The following is a 25,028-nucleotide window of genomic DNA, read 5'->3' on the forward strand; positions in this document are numbered from 1 at the left end:
ACATTGTTTAAATTCAATTTTCACACTCGTACACCTGACTTGTTACTGTTGTATATCGCATTTAGATAGTTACTGCGTATACTATATATGGTAACATAATCTGGTGTTCATTTATCAACAGTATTTTACACGTTGAATACCGTAGTAAATATTCATTTTTTTTTTCAATTAATTGTCAGTGTTAAACCATAAGTACTTGCTATATCGAGTGTGTGTACGTGTGGTATATGCAGAATGTCTGGAATAGCTTCATTTCCTATGCAGCAAGCATAATATTGGTTTTATACAAACTGGACGTAAATTATTTTTGTTTATCGTAATTAAAACTTCTGTCACTGAGTAATGTTTAGTCAGAGTTAATTCTATGGTTATGTTGTTTTTCATTGACTGACTTGCAGTGTTTGTAAACCAACGAATTTCAAGTAGTTGTATACTTCAATGTTGGAAACTTGTGTTCTTTCAGTAACTTTTTATTTATACCATCCTTAAATCAACCCAGTCACAACTTGTAGGAAAATTACGATTACACTTCATTTTGCAAACATGTCGATTACCATGTAACCACGTAATATTTTAAGGGTCTACAAACTGGGTAGCAGAATAAGTTCATTAAGTTTATAGGTAGTTGTTTATGTATGTACGTTAACACTTGAATCTATGAACTGGATCACCAAAGGATATCGACATTTATAATTTAATTACTGAAACAATAAAGCAGATTCCAAATACAAATTATCGCTAAAGACTCGTAATGTTTTCCTAGGCTTGTTATTTAAATATTCAACTAATAACTATAGCCCCTGCTTATGGTGTTTTTAATAACAAGATTAAACAGAAAATAGAATTATCATATCGGTAACAGTTCTTCGGAACTTTAATAGTTTACTTGTTCAAGTTAACACGAACATGTACTGTAACAAATTGTTGCATCCATGTTTGTCACTTTACTTGTATAAAAACATTAACAATAAGTCACTTTATGCCAGCGTTAAATTTTTGAAGGGTTTTAGTAACGAACTTGTTGAAAGAACAAGTTTTAATCCATTTGAACATATTTCAGTATCTTATCAAACAAAAATACATGTCGATTACTTGTGCCAAATAAAGGAAACCAAATACCTCTTTAAAATATTTTTAAACGTTCTGTCTCATACATTTATCAAATAGAAACCATCATAATACAATTAGGCTATGTATAACACAAATTCCGTTGTACATTGTATAGGACTTTATAACTGTTTCATTTGGTATTAAATGATAAATAACCTGGATGTTCTGTAAAAGTTGTTAGCAATTATATTAACATGTTCCACATATTGTCACTTTCCAAGGACAACTAAACCACTGTTTAATAAACTCATGAGAAACAATTAGCGGAAGTTTTCGTTGTTCACGTTTAGCGTAATTTTTAAAAGTAGCTCTGAGAACTTGACTGAAAACAAAGTATAATGTGCTGTAACATTCCAACCACACTATCTGCCATATCTTTCTAACGACAAATGTAATACTGGTCTAGGTTTCATTGATAACTATTAAGTGTGACCCAAATTAAGTAAATTGTAATTAATTTTTATTTAAGCTGTTTACAAGTCGCACATCTTGGAGGTAATATTTAATAATCCTATTTATTTTATTTGAAACAACTTTGCTGTCATTCGCAAAAAAAACTGGCAAACAAGCAAGCTAATCTTGTTCCAGGTCAAGCAACTACAAAGTCGAAAAGAGAAATCTCCATAAGTAATTCTAAGAACTTGAGAGTGAAGGCGAATGTTCGAATAGACTACATGTGCCGTATCAACGAGGACGTTCGTCAAATATCAAAGCTTATCGAGCCGTATTGGATACGAAGGCCACAGTCGTGGTCCATGTGCTAGTTGTACGAACTTTCGTAAACAATTAAAACAACTCGACACTTGATGAGCAAAAGGTCAGTTGTATACAAGAACACACGCACAACTCGACACTTGATGAGCAAAAGGTCAGTTGTATACAAGAACATACCCTTCATGAGAAGAGAAATTTAGCCAACCGTATTGGCCAAGCGTGTTAAGACGTGCGACTCGTAATCTGAGGGTCGCGTGTTCGCATCCCCGTCGCGCTAAACATGCTCGCCCTTTCAGCCGTGAGAACGTTATAATGTTATGGTCAATCACTCTATTCGTTGGTAAAAAAAAAGTAGCCTAAGAGTTGGCGGTGGGTGGTGATGACTAGCTGCCTTCCCTCTAGTCTTACACTGCTAAATTAGGGACAGCTAGCACAGATAGCCCTCGAGTAGCTTTGTGCGAAATTCCAAAACAAACCAACCGTATTTTGGGTGAAACATGCCTAGCGTGAGAGTACGTGAACAAACACGTTCCTCTACTCTTGTGACAATCATTGGTTATCTGCGATATGTGAAAATTATAGCAACAAATTAGGAAAGACATGAATAGACAGAAGAATATTGATCCAACCCGCACCTAACCTTATTTAGAGAAGATCTCGTTACTTTTAACTGTTAAACAGCTAGTTAGGTTCTTTCTAAAAGTCACCAGGTTCTTCAAACATTGATAAGTTCTGTTATTCCTGATAACGAGTTTGGTTCACCTTGTCAGCATTGATTAGGTTCAGATTTCACCAGTAACTTTTTTAAAAAATCCCATCAGCGCTATTGCGTGATTTGCTGTTATGAGTGGTTGGTTCATACTTTAACTTAAATAACCTAATCTGTATTGGGTAGTTTCATAATAAATTTTTATTGTAAACAGCATAGTTTAAATATTTAAAGTAACAGTAAAACATCACTATGTATTAGTCTCGCATGTTAGATCTAAGTTTTTTAGATAACTGATGCGCATAACTTTTAAACGCTAGTCTTTCTGATATCATTTTTTGACTTGTATAGGATTACTTTTATGTATAAGTTTGCCTTTGGTCAAGTTAATTTTGTAAGAGTAAATATCCTTGGGAAAAAAATTTAAGAAATGTGTATTTTAATAGAAGAAATAAGACCGTTGGTAAGTTTTAAACTATTTTCAATAGGTCAAACTGAAAATATTGAAATACCACCTACTTCTAATGAAGTAACTTATTTCTAATATTCTAAAGTCCAAACATTTTAAGCTTGAGCTTACAAGTACGTAAAAGCAAATTGATCCCCAAAAAAAAAATTTTTCAAACTTTTATTACCTTCACAATCTGGGGAACGTGATTTATCCGAGGAATAAGTTGCACCTGGTCTTATCACCCAGTAACTAACTGGCGTGCCTTTCAAAGGGTTTTACGTCCACTGAGTGGTAAATATTCGTCTTTCTTTACTTTATAAAAATAATACACAGTAATGTACATGTACACTTTTCAGGAGAACTTTAAAACTATCTGAACGTGTGTGTGCTGCACATAACTTCAATGGAGGTAAACAAAAGCAGAATAAAACACAAGTTTAAAGTTCTCAAAGTGTAACGTTAAGTAATAAAGTAACACTTAAAGAATTATCAGCTGAATTAAGCAGAGCGATGTTTAGCCTAACTAAGCCTAAAGCAAATCAAACACACAAGAGTGTTAATTTCTCTATCGAATAGAGCAGTACTATATGGGGGTCAGTGCAGTGAACTGACCTGTACATTCGGTTAATTTTTTGAAGAAAATTGCACGGATCTCTAACCACATGCGAATTGCGGTTGTCAATTTGCAAAGTACCAGTGTGAAAACAAATTTAAGTCTATTTTCCTTAGAAGTTCGTGATTGAAATCTCGTGATGAATTAAAGTATCTACGTCAGGGGGACACTGAAGTCATTTTGAAATTGTCTCGATAATGGTTTAAAAACATACGAAATAATACTGATAATTATTACAACATAGGTTTTGTTACGGTAACTTTTTCACGCCTAAAATAGTCGTGATGAATGAATACTACGCACGTTTTACCTCCTTGTAATTCATGTTATACTTGTAATATAATGGAATGATGACTGCGCTAACGTCGGCTTTTCAGATAGTAGACGCAAAAAATTGTAGTTGGTGTGTGGCGCGCACTCAACAAAGTTGTAGGATAAATACTGCGTGAATGACGAGTAAAGCACTTGTAACGGTTCACTATCATGACGTCATGTACAGCACAAGCCAATCATCCTGTAGTGTTTAAGCAGTTAATTCACCTTTTTAAATAGAAAGCAGAGCTCAGTGATTCTTTCTCGTAAGATTACGGGCAGTGGCAGTGACGTCGATTTACAAGGCAACGTATTTGTTTATGGAGTGAGTATCTGCATACAAGTTTATTTAAAAAACAAAAATAATTCTGAAGAAACGTCGAGGGCAGTTTTGAGCCCTAAAGAACAAAGAGGGAATGCAAGACAAATACGTTAGTTGCATGTAAAAAAACACGCGCCTCAGAATATCTTGTGTATGTACCGTCCTATTTGTGTCACTTGATGTCTATTAAGAAGGAAGGGTTACTGAAACCATCATAACCAGTGCTTGTACAATTGCTACTTAGCCATCAACTTTGGATATACTCGGTTCAATTTAGTCATCAGTGCAGCGAGCGTGGATTCGTAAAGAACCAGAAATGGAATGTTTGTTTCAGTTGTTAAAATGTTGTTACGTTAATCATGGCTGGTTGGTTGTTACTTTTTGTGTTTTGGTAACTCCGTTGACAATCAGTTTTATCTACAAAGACGATATTAAGGTCTATAAAGATTAAACAAAGCAGTATGTTTTATACACCCTTTATCTAAAATTCAGAGTTTAGACGGTATAGGTTCGACAACAAAGACGACACGAGATTTCCTTCTAGAATTCCACAAAAAAAAAAAAACTTCCTTTTCCTGGAAGGAGCAAATAACGTTAAACAGCTGTATTTAATAGATTTTTCATGCCAGTGAGCAAGACAGCGTGTTTAAACCATCGTTACTGTGATGTGTTCTTGACTGAAGTGTGCTTACTAAGATGATTAATCAACTATGGACTGACTGGTTTCTCATGCAGATGGTTGTTTCTGTCACTTGTAAGTATATGCTTGTCGATATATAATCTAAACGAACATTAAGCAGTTAATATTTACGTCGAAAAGAAAGGACTAGGTTAAATATCGAGATCGAAGTCATGAAATAAAGAATTTGTAGTACAAAACAAGCCTTAAACAAAAACACTGCACAGCGAAAGTCGCCAAGGCACGGGCTACAATGAGTGGTATGAGAACATTTTTGAAAGTGACTTCAAAAATAGGACCCAAATAATGGTGAGGATACAATTCGTTTCGCGATCTCGCATGTAAAAAATGAAACTAGAAAGTGAAAATATTAACGATGTGGTTGTTGAAGCCCACAACATCTGATCTGACAAAATCTAGCTCCTGACCTTCCTCTGTAATTATTCACTCGTCTAAGTTAACGTAGTTATAATAATCAAAATTCCCAATATAACTTTTTAGAAGATTTTAATATTTTTCCATTTACACAAAGTAGACCTATACAGTTACGTATAATTTATCCCGGACGAGTCTCCGACTTGTAATATGACGTACGTTACATATAACTATTTCAAATAACTGGAAAGTTTAATTTAAATCTCGTGAAGCTGTTATTGTATCTAATTTCTTATTTGCTAACAAGATTGCTACACTTTCTTTGTTTTAAACACAGATATACTTTAACACACACAAAAAGAATATAATTTAAAATAACTTCGACTTGAATTGTCGATAAAATAACATTACTACAACGAGCAAATTGAGTCCATATTGTCACAACTCGCTTGAGCTAATGACGTCTTCCTTGTCTAGCCTCACACCAGTTAAAGTTCACTTCTAATCGAAGAAGATATTTAATGTCCTCGTAGAGCCAATAACGTTTAATGTAATTCTCTGAAGTTGAACAGTTTGTTCGAAATCTAATGTTCATGGTTAATTGTGTAGTTCACCTACCCATAGACGTTAACCACAATTATACATTTCTAGGCCTTATAGCGCACTGACTGTAGATGTCCAATATTCTTGGCGCGTGACTTTTGCACAAATCATGCGAGTTTCTAGAGCCTCCATCAAAGTGCGCTTGCAATAATATCGTAGCGCATTTTTTAAAACAAATAAGGTTGCCTCTCACTTTCAAAAATTCTCTACAAGTTTTTGAACAGGAGGAACACAATACACTCAAGAATGCGTCACAGCAAACAAAATAAAACTGGTGAAATAAGCGTCGGTATTCAAAAATACAACGGTAAATGTAAGTGCATTTCTTTACGCATTTTTCATATGCTGAATTTGAGAAAATTACATTTACATAATTAGTCGCTGTAAAATCCAATATAAGTATAAAATACAACCGAAGCATATTTGATAATTACTGTACTCAACTAGCTGTTCTGGTGGAAATTCTCATTCATGAGTTACCATGCCAATTATATTTCATAAGTAGGCTAGTTACCAGTCATAAAACAATCTAGATATTCAAAAAAATGACTTAAATACATCTTATTACATAAATATTAACGTAAAATATGCATGTTTAGTGAAGATTGACTTAATTAGGCAATACTGCCCAGACTGAATCAGTTTTCAAATGTCTATAAGCTAGATTTTTTCACGCTGTTTCAAAACAACACTTTCAAAGCTTTTAGCACTAAGTGTCCTATAGCGCAAACTTAGTTGACTATTCTGTATCTTGTTTGAAATTTTACAATTTTTGATTTTTCCTTCAACTTTGACATCTATCAAGTAACGAGGGGGGTAGTTTCGTGAAATAAGCGTTTTCTTCTGTTAAGTTTCTAACATAGAACCCGCTAACAATTTCCATTGTAAAATTTATGACGTGCGACTTTGAAGTAGTTCTATTAGTCGAGTGAAGGTTTTCATAATTTGTTTTCATGTATATTGTGTTCCAGTATTAAAAACGGACTTAAACCGACGGTTTTTGTGCAATGAAAGGTTAAATCTTTATTCGTTTGATTTGACTAGCTTCGGTAACAGTTATCAGGGCTACTATCTATGTGTTACTGTTAGCTTAGAATATATTGAGTTACAACCGTTAATGAGAATTTTTGAAATGGTCACCAAGCTATATATATAAGCAATTATATATAATCATATGAGCATATTTATTGACAACTTTCTATGGCCGGGCATGGTCAGGTGGTTAGGGCGCTCGACTCGCAATCTTGAAGGTCGCGAGATGGACCCCCCCCCGTTCCGAACAACCAAACAGTTCGCAATTTTTCAACCTTGAGCGTAAGAATTTACGGTCAATCCCACTATTTGTAGGTAAGAGTGTTCCAAGAATTGGCGGTGGGTGGTGATGACGAGCTGTCTCTTCTCTCGTCTCTCACCGTTAAACCAGGGACAACTGTTCAGATGGCCCTCGTGTAGTATTTTGCAAAATTCAACCCAAAACAAGAACTTTCCAAAAACTGAACGACAAATATCTAAACATTAAATACTTTGAATTAACTCTATAAAACATTTCAAAAGAAGTTCATTAGCATACCATTTTTCACTAGGATTTCGGAAAACACTGCTAAAGTATTTCGATTAATTAAAATATTAAGAAGCGTTCCTTCCACAAAACAAAATCCTGAACAACTTACAAGCAGCCAGATTCTAAAAATACTAAAATTTAAGACTGAATTTAACAAATCATTTGAAGTTGCAGTAAAATGTACGTAAGACAAACAAGGAGAAAGTTGAAACCAACACGAAAAGAACACCAGTATGACATGAAACGGGGTAATATTATCCTCAGACATTTTCGCCTAAAAGAGAACTTAGGTGGTAATCGTGACTGGATAAATGTGAAGATCTTAAGGAAAACAAATAAAGACAAAGGAATTTTATGAAAAGTATTTGTAAAATTAAGACGTAAATATAAACGATAGATTAATCGCCGTGTCCTATTGGAATACTTATTTTACTTAATCTTATTTACTTTCCATCCCCTTTTCTGACCTTTAAAAAGTAAACTCGCCCAATAACAGTTGCAGTTGAATATATGCTAACCTAACACTAGATACCAGATCTAATGAATGTAACTGTTACAGAAACTAAATTTTGCCTCCATTTGTTCAAAAAAAAGTCGTCTTTATTTTTTACTCGTAAATGTTTTGATAATTAATTTCTAAAACGAAATTTGTAACCGATGATCTGTAATTAACGAACAAAATCACACTTTTGTACCAAAATCTGTGCACAGAAATTAGAACACTAATTTCAAAAAAATAATTTTCTCCAGTCGTTCACTCTCCTCAGAAGAAAGTTGTCCATTCATTTTAAGAGGGCCCGGAATTTGCCAGGTGGTTAAAGCGCTTGACTCGTAATCTTAGGGTCGTGGGTTCGAATTACCGTTGCACCAAACATGTTCGCCCTTTCAGCTGTGGGGGCGTTAAAGTGTAACGGTTAATCACACTATTTGTTTTGATGACTGCCTTCCCTCTGGTCTCACACTGTTAAATTAGGAACGTCTAACGCAGATAGCTCTCGTGTAGCTTTGCGCAAATTCAAAAACAAAACAACTTGGGCTAATACATGATTGAAGTTCCTTCGAGGACGCAGATGGACAGGAAAAAGTTTAGTTTGAAGTGTCGTTGGGAAAGATAGACTTGTAATGATAGCTTTAAACATGAAAGTTCTATAAGAACTCTGTGCATATGGACATGAATTAATACACGAATTTATTTGTGCAGGTAAGATGCTGTTTAAAAGATTTCTGTAAAGGGAAGAATTTGGAACACTCCACTGTAAGCCTAACGGTGTATTTTTTCACCATTTGTCAATGTACTTGCATATTGAGTTTCATGCCATTTTTCATTTATTGTTAACAATGTTTTAGGGTTTTGTTTAATCAACTTTTTTTTCGAGTGATAAATTAAATTTTATTAAGTTTATCTTTGTCAGTCTGCTTGATTGGCAACGCAGTACGATATATTTTGCAATATAGATTTTTGTATAATTTCTTTGTCGAATACAATTTCCGTATTTCTATTTTCCTCATTGGCAAAACAAATATAGAATGAGAATTGCCAATCGTAACATTACTTTATTGTAAAACTAATATTCTAAAGTTAACTTCTATTCAAACGCCAAGGTTTAGATAGTGTAGAACCCAGCAATGTATGGATTCAACCCTCCAAGTAAAGTTGATAGAACTTGGTATGTTTTGTGATCGTTAGCCGATGAAGTGGCATGTCCACTTCAATCCCTATCTCATTTTGCCCCATTTTTCAAGTTCATTGCTTTTTCTCTTTATATTAAGCAAACAATTTTTCCCTATTTGCCTCGGGGCGAATTGACCGTAGGCTTTAATTTAACTAAATAACTGATTTACAGAGCAGGATTATATATCAACTTCAGATTTTTTGTCAACAGTTGCAGGTTTGCAGATAGAACCAAGATACCAAGTGGATCTCATTGAAGGACTTCATATATTTAACGCCACCTATCGCGGGTTAAAGGTAGTAGAGGGATTTCATCAGCTATTACCAGCTGTAAAACTGACAGGTATATAATTACTGTTTAGTGTTACTACCTTTATCTAAAATATAGAAATTCATTAATTTTTTTGTTCATTCTAAATCTGTTATTGATTAACATTTTCTTTATTCTTGATCTCGAAAGATTTGTTACAGGTTTAAAGATTTCATATTTATCTGAAATTAGTCAATGTGTAGCTATTTTAAAAAAATCGTATTTAACATAACATACATTAGGCATATATCACAGTGAATTTGCATGATGTATAGCATTGCAATTTATTTTTATTTTACAATGGTATCGTTACGTCTGTCTAATCGCTTTTACATAATAAAAAATTAACTATACTTTGAGTGGTAAATTATCAGTATAATGGATTTTATTTGACCTCAGTATGATGTAATTTAATAGCCTTACTTTTTTATTACTTTATGAAATAACTGTTCTTAAATTTTTAACTGGTTCAATATTCTTGATTCAGGAGTCTCCAGGCAGCTTCTGCTACCAAACGAAACTTTCACGAAAGCAGCTCAGCTGCTCTTACACAGTAATGAGTTCACGTTCATGGTAACCCTCAAGCAGGGAAAGAGAAACACGGGAACATTAATTGGTTTTTCGAAAGGATCTGACAGGTAGATTTATATCTGTAACTTTCTGTACCTTTTCTCGTTTTCTTTTTGTGTACCATTGTTAAAATACTTTTCCATAGCTGACAGGCCACCAGGGTACTTAGGATTATATTCCTCTTGGATGTATATTTCTGTATCTAATCAAGGCCCATTGGAAGTGATAAATGTTTTGGGAAACCTATCCTTCGGTGTGTGATATAATCATGCAAAAATTTCCAAATTTCCGTTAAGCCATATTTTTTGATTTTGTAAAACCAGTTTCCTAATTAAAACAAACTTTTAGTTGCTGATCGTTACAAGGCAACAATTTCTCGAATTCGTAATAGTTTAATAGAAATGTTAAGTTACTTGTAGAAAGGTAGATGTAAAAACTGTAAAGATTAATTTTGAAACATTTTTATCCGTAAAAAGAAAAAAATTGCGTTGGTGTGATATTTGAATACATATTTGTTATTTACAGAATGGTTGTTACATATCTCGAAACTTGTATCTGTCTATTACAATTGCCCATCAAATATTAAGGTTCTATCGAGTAAAATGCAGGTCTAGTTTGGAAGCCGTTTGTTATTGATTTAAGTTTGTTTCCGTCTTTTTAGGTTTCTCGAAATTCAGAGTAGTGGAAGAAAAGACGAGATACGTCTATATTATACCCATAATAATCTAACTTACGTAGAAACATTTCCTTATCGCTTAGCTGATGATATTTGGCACCAGGTGGCTCTGTCAGTGAGTGGCAATGCTGTGGAGTTATTTGTAGACTGTAATCCTATTTATAAACGGGTAATTCCTGATGTTGACAGAAATATTACTACAAGAAACATCTCTCTGGCTTGGCCAAAGGTCCTTATACCAATTTTTATTTCAGGTGTGTAAAAAGAAACTTGTTTAAAAAGCAAAATAATGCGCTGTTGAAAGTTTAATATTTTACATTTAAATTTAAGGTTAAAAGTAAATTTCAAAACGAAAGCATCCAATATTCTAGTTTATATTTCATCCCTAAAATAAGAACTGATACTGTAAGATCTTAGACCACAGCATATTTCACATTTACATGCTTAGGTTTTAATTGAACTTTATCACGCATTTCTAGCGTCATTTTTACCACAATGAAAAAAGTTATGCAATTAAATTTTTATGTACCAACGTCAATATAAAACTATATAATCCGTTGGCTGAGGTAGTGGAAAGATGAATCTGCGAACTTACGCCTGAAGAATTACTTTTTGATAAAGGTATGGAAGGTTCTTAAAAATCCATGGTAGACATTTTCGAAACCGGCAAAAAGGAGGAAATTCAAGTTTGCTGCCAAGATTGCTTCCGTTAGAGGTAAATAATCATAACTTATTCTAGAGGAGATAGCACAATGGTTTCGGCATCTAGATGTAGATATAACGGTCAAAGAAACCACTGACAATATTAGCAACAAAAAATGTCCTGACCCATTTCAGTTGCTCAAAATGGCGACCACAGGGGACAAAGCCATATCAGATAGCAAACTGATTTTGATGTTAAGATGTAGGTTTAGGGGATAAATGAGTTAATTTATATTCAATATATTATTAGTCATGATCTTCAGTATATGTTTATAATGGCCACGTATAGCAGGGGATATACAACTATGAATTCAAACATTTGAAGATACTGATAGAACGCTACACATCAAAAGCATTTGCCACTCAACGAATAGATAAAAATACATTTCACTAAAACTCATCTCATTTTATAGTGTTAAGGGAACTGTGGTTGACCTTTCCGCAACAGAAACATGTACATATATACATAGTGATCAATAGTAGATTAGGAAGAGCAACACATTAGCGCCTCCTAGTAGACGCCGTTCAGTCCGCTGCAGCTCCCATCACATGGAGATTTGGTAGGGATAGTTTGAAGCTAAGGGGTGTATACAAATCACGGCAGGAAGACCACTGGAAGGCGCCGCTCGGTCTTCCATGACTCAAAGGGTACGCAAACGAAAGCAAACAGTTTCGGGTAGTATCCATCACGTCTTCCACCTACCTGCCAGCGTAGAGGACCGAAGCGTATATAAAATGATCCGTCAAGACTCCCATCGGACCCCGCTAAAGCTATCTTATACTCGAATGTTTCCAAAGAGCAGGGTTGGTACTGGAACAGCAGTGTCTCCCACATGCAGAGCGGAAGTGTCTGCTTAGTATAATTTATCTAGGCCGTAATCTTCTGTCGCTGAGACCGTCGGAAGCACAAGAACTGCTGCATAGAACTCGATCAATTTTGTGTGGATCCCTACGTGGGAGGTTGTTGGTCGTTTCTTGTCGCAGTAGGCAGGGAGCCCAAGCTTGGCGTAACTGTAGGTGGTCATAACTCCGTTGCGTATACAAAATTTTGCTTCAGCCTGGTCAACTCTACCATTGAGGGGAGCTTTGTAATGACTGCAGGTTAGGTTGTCTCTTTGACACCCACTTGCGTGCTGGAGTACTTGCTCGAACCAGAATACTCCCGTACACAATAACATTTGAAGCACAAGGTGTTGGCGTGAATAACCTGGAACTCGAGTTTGAAGAGGCATAGAATGCGACTGCTTCACTTGTTGCAGCCAAACCAGTTATACTCATTAGCAAACTGTCTTGAGATGGCAGTACAACATTGACCAGGAAAGCCGCAGACAAATCAAGGTATAGATTGTTGGTGTCCATCTAGATATCTTAAATTGCGTTGATTGAAGAACCTGATATTTGTTGGTCATGTATCTTGGCTTATTGGCTTCTTGCACCCTACTGAAGACCACTGACACCACCCTAAGCATCTCGTAGGCTTCTTCGTTGTATGACTCACCACCATGTCTTCAGAGCTCGTCCTGGATGTCTCTTGTGCTTGTTTGCCATGTTCTCCAGTAACTTGATAGCCAACGTGCTAGTGTTAGGACCTTTGATAGGAGGCTTCCTCGAATGCAGACAAATGCTTGTCTTTATAAGCACTTGTATGCATTGGCTTATAGACATGCATACCTTGAAGTGCTCCTGCCTTGTCCAGTTGGTCCAAAAAAGTTTTGGGCACGTCTGGTTTAACTTCATGAAGTTGGTAGAAGTGGGTGGAAAGGGCATGAGAGTGAGTTGTGCTATGATCCCGTCAGGTCCCTCGAGATATGGCGAAACAAAGAGGAGCGAGACATTCTTTGAAAGTGTTCAAGGCTATGAGGCGTTTTTTACACCACAATTATTCAGACAGGTCTGGTTCCCATGAAAAGCTGGTGATCGATGTCAACCATGATGAATCGCATGAAAGCTCACCTGGTGCTGGAGTGCTCGATCTTGACCATACCTAGTTAGGTTTCTTCCTAGGCAACCAACTAGATATAGTATGAGCTTCAGTAAGGGTAAGAAACCAAGAACTTCAAGAAAGTTCATGGTGAGTAGCAGGGATGGCGAACCTTTTTGAGTGTGCCCAAATTGGGGATTATCTTCTAAAATTCTCTCTCATGCCCATAGAAACTTTAACCGACACATGGAATATAGTTTTCTGTATCTTTTTATCTATATTAATGCTTGCAATAAAAAGCGCAGTTCTCTATGCTTTAACCCAACTTTTATTTTTTGGAGTTTTCATTATTTTGCGAAGATAAATTGGCACATGTAGTACTTTAAGTTTTAATATTGTAACTATATACAATACAACACTTTTAATTACAAAAATTAATTGTGAATTGTTTTAAATGAAACAGTTTTAGGAGTTGCATCTTATAACTAAAGCAGTTCACAAGAAATAAAATTAATTAGTAGCAATAATAATGGACTTTTTATTAAGGAAGAGTTTCGTTTATTCATTGTTTTACTATTAACAAAGAATTTTGTGAAGTAAACTTTGGTTCATATTATGTCACATATAAAATAAAAAAGCCAGGGAAAAGAAAATAAGTATTTTACTCTCAGTGAGACTTGCTACTGCACCAACCATGATGGATATTTTATATTAGGCTTGTATTTGGTTGTTTTTAGAGCTATGTATGAAGCACTAGTTTCACCAGCACGTCTATTCCTATAATTTAATTTCATGAAATTCATCAATAGAAATCACCACTCGCATAAATTTTGATGAAAATACTGTTAATATTATCATTACAATATTTTTCAGAGAATAAAGTTTCACGAATAGAATTTGAGTTTCAGAACCTCATTTTCTGCGTTATACCAATCACTAACCAATCTTTCTATTTTCTACTTCGGCCTTAAAGTGGACAAACTTTTGCCTCCAAATTGAGCTGCTTTGTAAATTAGTTGCATCTCAAAATTAGTCAAGTCAATCCACTGCAACATTTCCAAATTCAGTTTGTCTAACGTTACATTGTCTGCGTACTTTGAATTTTGCAGTTTCTTTAAATTACCTGAACTTATTTTTAATACAACTTTTGAACAATTTTAATGTTTGACAGTTGCATTTGCAAGCTCCGAATGTATATTTTCTCATGAATTTAAAGATCTGTTATGTTTTGTTTTTTCATGTTTGGAAAATATTAAGTACAATTGTAAACATCACATTTAAAAAATTTTCAGTTTGATTTCAAAAGTTTATCACACATCAAGTGTTTAGTCAAATACTTGCAGTTTGGCGCTCAATTCATTTAAATGTGAGGAGAAATCTGTAAAAACAGCTTAAACCTGCACATCAGATTATTCTTGACAAAAATATTTTGCATTTGCCAAAAAGATGAATTTCATCCAAACACTCAACATATCGTTTAAGGACAAAACCTCTACTTAGCCAACGAATATCGTCATATATAAGTAGTCCTTTGTACACCGAATTCGCTTCTCATTAAATTCTGAAATTGTCTTTTTTCAAAACATCCGCAGAAATATTAAATACCTTTGTTACAATTTTCATCACTTTTTTCAAGCTCCTAAAGGCCAAAATTTGCACATAAATCCCTCTCGTGTATAATGCAATGAAAGCCTTCCAGTGGATGTGCACCATATTTTGCAAACAGATTTACAAAATCTGCTTCTATTAATCACACCGGAATCACCATTAGTTGTCACGGAAAATATTTTTCAAAGGTTAACCTGTTGATTAGATAACTTGCTTACTCTTACTGCCTTACATATTTCATCCCCTGTAGTATTCAGCTAACATCACAAAGTTAATCAGTTCTTCAGTTTCATTACTCTTACAAAATCCAGCAAAAATAGCTAGCTTAGCTGATGTAACATCACTGCTCTCACCAAGACATAGAATATTAAGAGAAATAAACAGAACAGCTAACAAAAGATACTAGTTCATGTAACTTTCTATCTTATACTGTGTTTCTACTCATTGGCAATTCCTTAATGCGCTGAATGTTTTCTTTTTTTAGAAAACCTGGAAAGGAGCACATTCCAGCCATGATTAATCCCCACTAAGTAATTTTCCATGTTGAGCAACAATTTTAGAAATCTCAAAATTAGCAGCAACTAAATTTGAACTACCAGAAACAAATTTCATCCAACATTTGACTCCGTGTTGTTTCTTACTTTTCGAGAAATGTTCTTTTTGTTCTTGTTCACTCTTATCACAAAACCATTTGAACATTTTCATGATACTGCTTTATAGAGGAAGTCCTGCACACCACTGTTTCAGAACACAACATGCATCATGCTTTATCACCCTTTGTAATCATGTCAAATCTTTCAGCTCATGATTTTGGAAAATCTCTAATGCTCTTTCCATTTGACTAATTTAGTTTCTCTGCTTGGTGAGCTGACATTCTGAAAAGTTGAAAAGGGTAAACACAATTAAAAATATCTCGCGAGTTAAATACGATAATTTAACTTACCATAACATAACAGCAGGTGAAAATGTTGATAGAAAGAAATTTGGAGATCTGCTTCCAGCTTTTTCAGAACTGGAAGTAGATGGTTTTATAACTTTTTTTTTTTTTTACTTCCTTCACCTTGCGGACAATCTGTATTGCTGGAAACTGGCTCCTCTTCCAACTGAAGGTGATTGGTTCGCCTACCAAGAGAAGGGTTTAATACAAACCTGAGTCTTGGTGTATCTTTTGTGTCAGGGCTCTGGTATTTAGTAAGATTGTGACTTTTTCATTGAGTTATAATCGAGCTCTGGTCCTTTGAAGCTTGTGTGGGTCATTCACAGTAGGGATGACAGGAACCACGGTAACAGGATAGGGAACATTCCAGTTTGGTGGAGGGCCCATTCAGTTGTCTTAAACTCGGCAGCTATGGAGGAACAAAGTCTGCATCACCTGCTATGGGTGTTACAGCAGTCGCAACTAAAGATTCATTTTATATGGCTTAGTTTTCATGCAATGCAGGCATTACCACTACACTGCAACTGCCCCAGTACTAAAAGGCTAGAACTTTTACCATAGAATTGGCATGTACCATCTCTGTGTGTATATTTACGTGCCATTCTGGCCACGGGAACCACTGCTGTTGTAGCTACATTTTGCAAAGACTCGAGGGTAAGGCAACATTAATGGAATACTCCTATTCATCTATGTTGGGAGACTTCTGGAAGCTGTCGGACCCCTCCCCTTCCATGAATGCTGGTCTGGTTGCTTCCCGGGTGTACTCTTTTGGAGTCATGGCTCGTTGAGTAGCGGCTACCAGCGTCCTCTGGCATCAATGTTACACCCCTTAGCTTTGTCTATCCCTACGAAAGTTCTAGGGGCTGGAAGTCATGGTGGGTCGATTGACGCCTACCAGGAGGCTGTATTTTGTTCATTCCCATCTTTCTGATACTTTAACAATGTAAACTTGTAGGCTTTGGAAAATGTAATTCGCATTATTTCGCATCAGTTTCAGACAAGCAATTAATTCAGAGTATACATCAAGATAAAATTGCAATGAAGCAATAATGTTGATATTGTCACAGGCATCCTTAAAATAAAATAGGGACTTTTGCAAACTGTTCAAAAGTTATTATAACATTTTACATTTGCAGTAAATCAATCTATTGTATACCTTGATCATCGGTAGATGCAACAGTGTATATGACGTAGATGACTTGGCACTAGCCACTTACGTATTTGGTACAGACATATTTGGTTCAGGATTGTGCAAACAATTCAATTAAGACAAATATACGAGTTACTCCTTAGAAGTAATTGTCGCAGCAGATCAAAAATGAGAAGTCTTTTCCTTGTGGTTGTCCTTCTGTTAAATGAATACTAATTAATATTATTGATATCTGGGTATATTTATGAAGTAAATGGAACATTAAAAGTTCTATACACATGGAATACAGCTTGACCAAGACTCATAACATACACCTGGACACCATTATTTCCCAAAAGGCCCTTTATTACAGATGGTGGTGGCCATTTTGAATTTTTCTTACAGCTGAGATCTAATCTAACTTAATTTTTTGACATCATAAATGGTTTTTTGACCTTCAAAACCTATATCTAGACACCAGAGCATGTTTTTCTATATACTCTAAAGCATGTTATATGGTTACCTATTTCATGTGGCGATTGTACTGATAGACATTTTGAATTTATCAAATTGGGCAGAACTAAATTTGTTAATGTTTCCTGTGTTTTCTTGATCTCTAATAAATCTAGACGAAATTCTTTGTACTATCAGCTAGAGTACGAGTTATGGCTCTGTTTTTGACCTTTTGAGCGGCAATCTTGAATTACTCACTGTCGAATTTCAAAATGTACTCTATTTGACCCTTGTATGAGGCTTATGTAATATATAGAGTAACTCTGGGCATTAAAATGCCCACAGGAACCCCATCACCATCAGTTGTAGCACTAACAAAACTGTCTTACTTAAAATTAAAAAAAAAAATACATATTTGTCTACTTTTTCAAAACTACTTGCATCAGACTAATTCCACTTACAATATTAAATGAAACTTGAATTTTTACGTCGAACACGAATTCGGTGATAAGGAGAAATGTCATTTTAATCTCCTTCTCGCTGAATATTTAAAAGAATACGTTAATATCATAAATTATATTAAAACTTAATAGCGATAGAGACCAAGGTTTTCAAGAATTACTCCTATATATGGTTCGCTCCAAGTGTACTATGTATATGGTTCGCTCCAAGTGTACTAGGTATATGGTTCGCTCCAAGTGTACTAGGTATATGGTTCGCTCCAAGTGTACTAGGTATATGGTTCGCTCCAAGTGTACTATGTATATGGTTCGCTCCAAGTGTACTATGTATATGGTTCGCTCCAAGTGTACTATGTATATGGTTCGCTCCAAGTGTACTATGTATATGGTTCGCTCCAAGTGTACTATGTATATGGTTCGCTCCAAGTGTACTATGTCAACGCTTGAGTGAAAAGACATTTTGTTATCTGAATCCTAACTTTCACAAAGGCATAATTTCAGCAAAACAAATTTTCATTAGCAGTTGGTTCCTTTAAGCAGACTGGTATATTAATCCTTAAAGGAATGCGAATTTAAGTATTTCACTAATAGTTGTCTGCTTAATCAATAATTAACAGAAAAGAAATCTAGAAAATCTTTTGGCGTCACTAGTGTAAATATAATTTACAGTACAGCTAGATTACCTTAACATGGTCGTATAGTATAATCGTTTTCATTCCCCATTTTCGTGAGGCAGTAGACAAATTACATCCTTTCGATGTAACTATGTTCAATTGTTTGAGAGGGGTAGGTGTCAGCATATACATTTCAGATCAATCTGTTTTATATATCCAAAATTTTGTATGTTAAATGTTCTTTACGTAATAGTAAATAGCTGAGTAATCTTTAATATTTTAAAGTGTTCAGAGTTCTAGCAGTTTCTTTAAAACGTATTGTTGGCATGAATCTCTTAGTTCTACATCGACATGAATATAATAATGATGAAAATAACTTTCTTTATAGGGGATTTTGCAAAATGCGAAAATTATTGTAAAGTCGCACGGATATATTGTACAGTGTCCTCATTTGGATACGGGTATGTATATATTTTTAAATGTTTTTGTTAAAGTAAAAACTTTTAATACTTAATACTGGCCTTTTGATCTAGAGATAATTATTGAACGTACAGTCAAATTCTACATTTACGTTTCATTTCCTGTTTTTTATAGTTTTCCAAACGCTGTAGTTATCAAAATACGAGTTGTTTACTCATATCTTACATAATAGTGTGATCCATAAAACTGATAAATTGATGTCTTATAAATATGGCTACATATATGTTGAGATATTTTAATACTTATGCATTATGCGTTTTTTCATGAAAAACACTAGTATACAAAAACATACGTTCGTGTGTTCAATTTCATTTAAAAATAAAATTACGTAATTGTGTGTAGGTGGGAGCGCGCGCGCTCGCCCGCTTGCGCCCACACCACGTTTTATTATATACTTTGTTGATGAATCTCTTCAGATTGTCCTACCTGTGGCCAGTTCCAACAACTTCACTTGTCAGTTCTACATTTGGAAAATTATATCAAGTCCTTAACAGAAAAAGTAAGGAAGACTTTCATTTACAAAGAAATTTAATAACTAAACCACTATTACATAATTCTAAATTTTAAATAATTATGCGTTTGAGCAGTTTAAATCTGACTTCGATATCTTAATCATGTACCGATACATTTAGATCGTAATTTGGATAGGCCTAAGTTAACTTTAATGTTGAATAAACTTTAGATAAATTTGCACTATCAATAAAAAAAATCTAATGGACTAAATTTTAATAACTTTGTCAACCAGAGATTTAGTATATTCATTGTATGAAGTACAATTATGCAGTATTAACTTGACTAAAAAAACATCTTAGGGTGCTAAACTTATTTATAGCATTGATATGCAAAATATAAACTTGAATATTCTGAGGACGAATAAATTAAACCTAATCTATCATTCGATTCATCAGTTAAGTTATGCCGGTTTTGAGGAATTATCTTTTACCAGTAACTCCCCAGACAAAATCCAATCCGAAGAAGTCTACATTTCTGGTAGTTGTAAAGTGCATATTATATGAATGGTTATAGCTACCAGTGTGAATACATATGTATAGAATTAGATGAAACTAATATAGCTTGATGACAAGTGGTGAATGGAATGAGACATTGGTTTCATGTTCGTTCTTAGTTTTTCAGACAGTTTCTACTGGATAATTCAGAATAAGTAGTGTTATAGCTACATGTCTTTTGAAATCCTCTATAAATATTCTTTAACTGTGGTGAGTTAATGACAGCTTAAATATCATACAGACACTTTATCAGACATTTTTCGTCGTAAATTAACATAAACACAAATAAAATCGCGCACAGAAAATAACAAATCTAATAATTATATGCTAGAGGGACACTCGGTTAGACAGCTTACCTCTGTCACGCAGCTTTGTTATAGATCCGAAAAGAATTACCGAAATGTCTTACTGCATTATCAGGGAATATTTACCATTTGTGATAGAACAATGAGAAACAATTTACCAAGTTTAATCACAATCTACTCTTTTTATAGTAGGTTTTATAGAAAGTGTGAAAAATTGACCTTCCCCCATAGTAATGGATTTCTATGGCCTTGACATCTCAAACTTAACCAGTTCTAAGTCTAGTCATAGCCCAAACGTATACTAGGTTTCTTTCAAATCTATTCTGCCGTTTTCGATAAATCTTATTGACATCCACGCTCATCATACACGGGGTGAAAACATAACTTCTGTTACCGCTGGTGACGGAAGGAATAAAATGCTGAAATAAAATATTTTGAGGAAACGGAACCATTATTCATTTTGAAATTAGATGTAATAAAGTGATATCTTCATTTGTTATTCGTAGTTAATATCTTCTCTGACCAAATCTTAGTTGCGCACAAAAACGAACGAATTATAACACTAAACTGGTTTTTAAATTATTGTTGACGTAGCTTTATGCTAGTAAAAATGTTGCATTTTCCTTAAAATATAAAAATGTTTAAACATTTGGCTACTACTGAAACATTCTAATGACAAAATATTCGATTTGAGTGGTTAAATAGAAACTGAAATTAAGGTAAATACCACAACTCTTTTATGAAATCTGTACTCTAATGGTCTAGCTATTTTTTTTAGATACTGCAAAGAATAACTAGCAGCTGTAATGTTTATTTTCATTATACTTTTAACAGAAGCTCGCTGTGACTAGTAAAATTCTTAAACTAGTTAAACAGTGTAGAGTGTTGGAGTGTTAATGTTAAACCATTAAATAGTAGTAAATTGAAAGGTGAGATTTTCGGGTTATTTTAATCTTGCGTTTCTAATTATGTTGTGCAACCATTTTCATAATATTAATACACAATTTGATTAACTTTAATTATTCACAAATTTCCCTAAATAAGTCGCAAAATTTAGAAATCTTGGTTTTTGGATTATACTGTTCAATTTTGAGCAAAACGAATTCATATTTTAACTTTCATCTAGTTTGTTTTTTTTTAGTTAGCTCAGGCAGAACAAAGGCTTGCGGCAGTAGAAGAATGTGACTGTCAAAGAAAGTGTTACGTGAATGGAAGTGTTCGCCCAGATGGCGCTTCGTGGGAAAGTGGATGTTTTATTTGCACGTGTACGGTAGGTCCTTCTTTGATTTGGTCCTTTTTCTTTTATGTAGCCCTATATCTTGTTTATATTGCGTTTTTTATTGTATAACAATTATCTGAAGCTAAGAATGGATAACTAGAAAATTGTTATCTTAACATGAACGTGTCGTTTTGACGTTTTATAAGAATTACTGAATAACTGAAACCAACATTGCAATAAAAAGACGTGTAATCTATGTTGCACTTACGTTACATCAATTTCTATTAGATTTTATTACGAAGTTCTAGAATTGAACGTAAGTTGAATTCAGTTAGATAAACAATCATACGTATAAATGGTTACAAGATGTTATCTATGTATAATTTTAATGTCATATATAATCACATCAGTTTCAACTGCCCATTGTCGTGTATCCACTGTTTCTGAATAAAAGTGCCTTCTAAACATTGTTTTAGTTAACACTATTTATTACTTCCGCAACATAATTTCTTTTAACAGCGATAAACAACTGTACTTGAAACGTGTAAAACGTAGATAAACATTAAACAGCTTTAGAACTGTCGGATATTTGACATCGACAATATTTAGCTATTTCTGCTTTCTGCATGTGTAGAAAGGAGAGACCACATGTCACCATAAGCCTTGCGACCTTGCGCCATGTAAAAATCCTGTTTTACTCCCAGGAAATTGTTGCCCGACATGTTTAAGTAAGTATTTCATAGTCAGTTCTGTCTATTTTACAAATCTCTTGAAATTGAATTGAATTTAAAGTGTTTTTCATAACTTTTGTTTGGAGTCACCTTTCTGTTGTAGCCGTATTTGGCACAATGGTTAGTGTGCTAAACTTCGGATTTGATAGTCCACCGACGCGGGTTTCCAACCAAAATTAATAAACTCGCGCTCCAAACTTTAAGGCTGTAAGTGCGTTATTCAATCAGACAAGAACAGTTGAAAATATTACGATGAATACTATTGACTAGCTGCTATCTTATACTGTCAATTCAAACTTAAATATGGCTTCAAAATCCACATATGCTTAAATATTTTACCGCCATCTAGTGGTTAGTAAAGCCATTATGTAAATTAGATAAAAGATGGATACAGAATATTCTAAATATTAAAGTAAATGTATATAATGACTAACAATACAACCAAATACTAGGAATTAGCTTCATATTTGGAGAACTTTAACATCAGTATGGAGGCTGTGATAGGGAAAAACTGGCGTGAAGGAATAATTTGAAATTTTATTTCTTTTGTAAAGAAAAGTGCTTCATGGATGGAAAGCATATAGAACATGGTGAAGAAGACAATCGAAGACCGTGCCGAAAGTGTTATTGTAAAGTGAGTAGAACCATCGGATTACAGGGTAAACTAATTAAAATCCAACAGCCAAGACTAATAAAGTCCAAGAAACACAATTTCAGATAAAAACAAGTTTAAAAACGGCTATATTCCTGTCTTGATAATAATTAACGTCAATTTTTAAGAATAGCTGTTCTTGGAGTCGTGTCTTCATACATTAACCACCATTATTTCATATTTACTGACATTTGTCTGTCTCTCTCATTCATTTGTCTTCACTATAGCTGCTCGAAATATTCATATACACTTGATATTCCAGGATGGAATTATCGACTGTGAAAAGCCTAAACAATGTTTACCTCTGCCTTGTGTTGAAGCAGATTACATTCACGTTGAAGGAAAATGTTGCCCAATTTGCAGAAGTGAGTATCAATCAGGTTTACTGGATTACTTTAATCGTGGCCTGGCATGGCCGAGCGCGATAAGGCATGCGCTCGTAATCTGAGGGTCGCGGGTTCGCATCCGAGTCGCGCTAAACATGCTCGCCCTCCCAGCCGTGGGGGCGTTATAATGTCACGGTCAATCCCACTTTTCGTTGGTAAAAGAGTAGCCCAAGAGTTGGCGGTGGGTGGTGATGACTAGCTGCCTTCCCTCTAGTCTTACACTGCTAAATTAGGGACGGCTAGCACAGATAGCCCTCGAGTAGCTTTGTGCGAATTTCAAAAACAAACAAACAAACTTTAATCGTAAATATGAAATTTTTTTTAAATATAGTTGAAACATTTAACAACAGAATGTGAAATATTTTCCTTTAATTCTTTTATACGTCATGCCAGCCTTGTTTAATCTGAAATCGTCCTTGTATACTATTTCATTATTTGTTCAATGAATATTTTGAAATCGGATTTCGTATATTTTTAACTTTTAGACACAGATTACTGTTCACAAGGTCACGATTGCCACCATAATGCTGTTTGTCACAACCTCCATACCAATTATACGTGTCGCTGTAAAGATGGTTACCAGGGAGATGGAAAACATTGTGAAGGTACAACAATTTGTAATAGTTATAATTTCTAATATATAGGCGATAATGTCTTTATTAAATAATTGAACTTTGTTATTTTTTAATTCATATTTATACAAATGATGTCTCCAAGTATTTGTTTTAAAGAGGGTGAATATCAAAATGTACCTCACCTCCATACACACACCTTCTCAATGTTTTACTGCCTTTAAATGATTTTGTTATAATTAGCACTTGAAACTTTACGTTAAACATTTAACGTATGTATCGGACAGTAGTGTAAAGGTGAAAAAAGCCAATTTTTCTCTCAGATATAAACGAGTGTTTCCAGCATGGCGGTCATAATGGTCATTATTGCAGGGAAAATACCCAGTGTCTTAACTTACCTGGTACATATATCTGTGAATGTCTTCCTGGATACACAAGAGACACTGATTACTATTGTGTAGGTAAGCCTCTTCTTGCATAATTTCAATATTTTTGAAATAAGTTTGATTCTTTAATGATTTCCATCTTGAACATGAAATAACTGGAAAGTTTGCGACTTGTTCATATATTGCATGAAGCTGCAACTAAACGTGAGAAACACCAAAGATAAGTCCTTAGTAATTTTCGGGAACATTCAGATTAACCTTTCCATCTCTTGTGATTTCTTTTTATTCAACATTGTAACATATGTTTTAACGGGATTCTTATGAGTTATATAATTACCATTTTAATTAATGAATATTTATCTTAAAAAGATTGTTGGGTTATTTATTCTGTATACTTATCACGTTATCATTTAACTTCAAAAAGAGCTACTTTTTAACTGTTCCTCTTCGGGATTCATCATTGTGATATATTTTATTACTGTTTAATTTTTCGCTTTTCAGATCAAAATGAATGCCTTTATGGTCAACACAACTGTGATTTAAACGCCATGTGCAACAACACTGAAGGAAGCTACACGTGCAAGTGTCGAGAAGGATACTCTTGGAATGGATATTCATGTAAAGGTAAGCGAATATGTAGGGGAAGTCGTTATTCACTCAATGATATATATTAACTTGGCGTTCAAAACAATTTGTGGAAATAAGAAATAAGAGCAAAAGGAAAAAAATAATTAACTGGTTGCTGATTGTCCACAGCTGTAATGTCTGACTGAATTCTGAGTTAATAC

At 34.4% G+C, this 25,028-nt stretch overlaps 1 pseudogene across 1 annotated transcript in view; it reads left to right on the forward strand.

Annotated features, from left to right (window-relative positions):
* The first annotated feature begins 4,166 nt into the window (after positions 1 to 4,166).
* The window catches only part of LOC143244969 (protein kinase C-binding protein NELL2-like), a 31,646-nt pseudogene continuing 10,784 nt past the window's right edge, over positions 4,167 to 25,028 (forward strand). Inside the window, exons 1-13 of the transcript XR_013025406.1 lie at positions 4,167 to 4,985; positions 9,333 to 9,464; positions 9,919 to 10,069; positions 10,663 to 10,931; positions 18,891 to 18,963; positions 19,399 to 19,481; positions 21,436 to 21,564; positions 22,148 to 22,241; positions 22,799 to 22,878; positions 23,159 to 23,261; positions 23,768 to 23,887; positions 24,178 to 24,315; positions 24,742 to 24,864. The product of XR_013025406.1 is annotated as a protein kinase C-binding protein NELL2-like (transcript). The remainder of the gene's footprint in view (positions 4,986 to 9,332; positions 9,465 to 9,918; positions 10,070 to 10,662; positions 10,932 to 18,890; positions 18,964 to 19,398; positions 19,482 to 21,435; positions 21,565 to 22,147; positions 22,242 to 22,798; positions 22,879 to 23,158; positions 23,262 to 23,767; positions 23,888 to 24,177; positions 24,316 to 24,741; positions 24,865 to 25,028) is intronic.

Source organism: Tachypleus tridentatus, chromosome 1, assembly GCF_004210375.1.
Source record: "Tachypleus tridentatus isolate NWPU-2018 chromosome 1, ASM421037v1, whole genome shotgun sequence".
Classification (NCBI taxonomy): domain Eukaryota; kingdom Metazoa; phylum Arthropoda; class Merostomata; order Xiphosura; family Limulidae; genus Tachypleus; species Tachypleus tridentatus.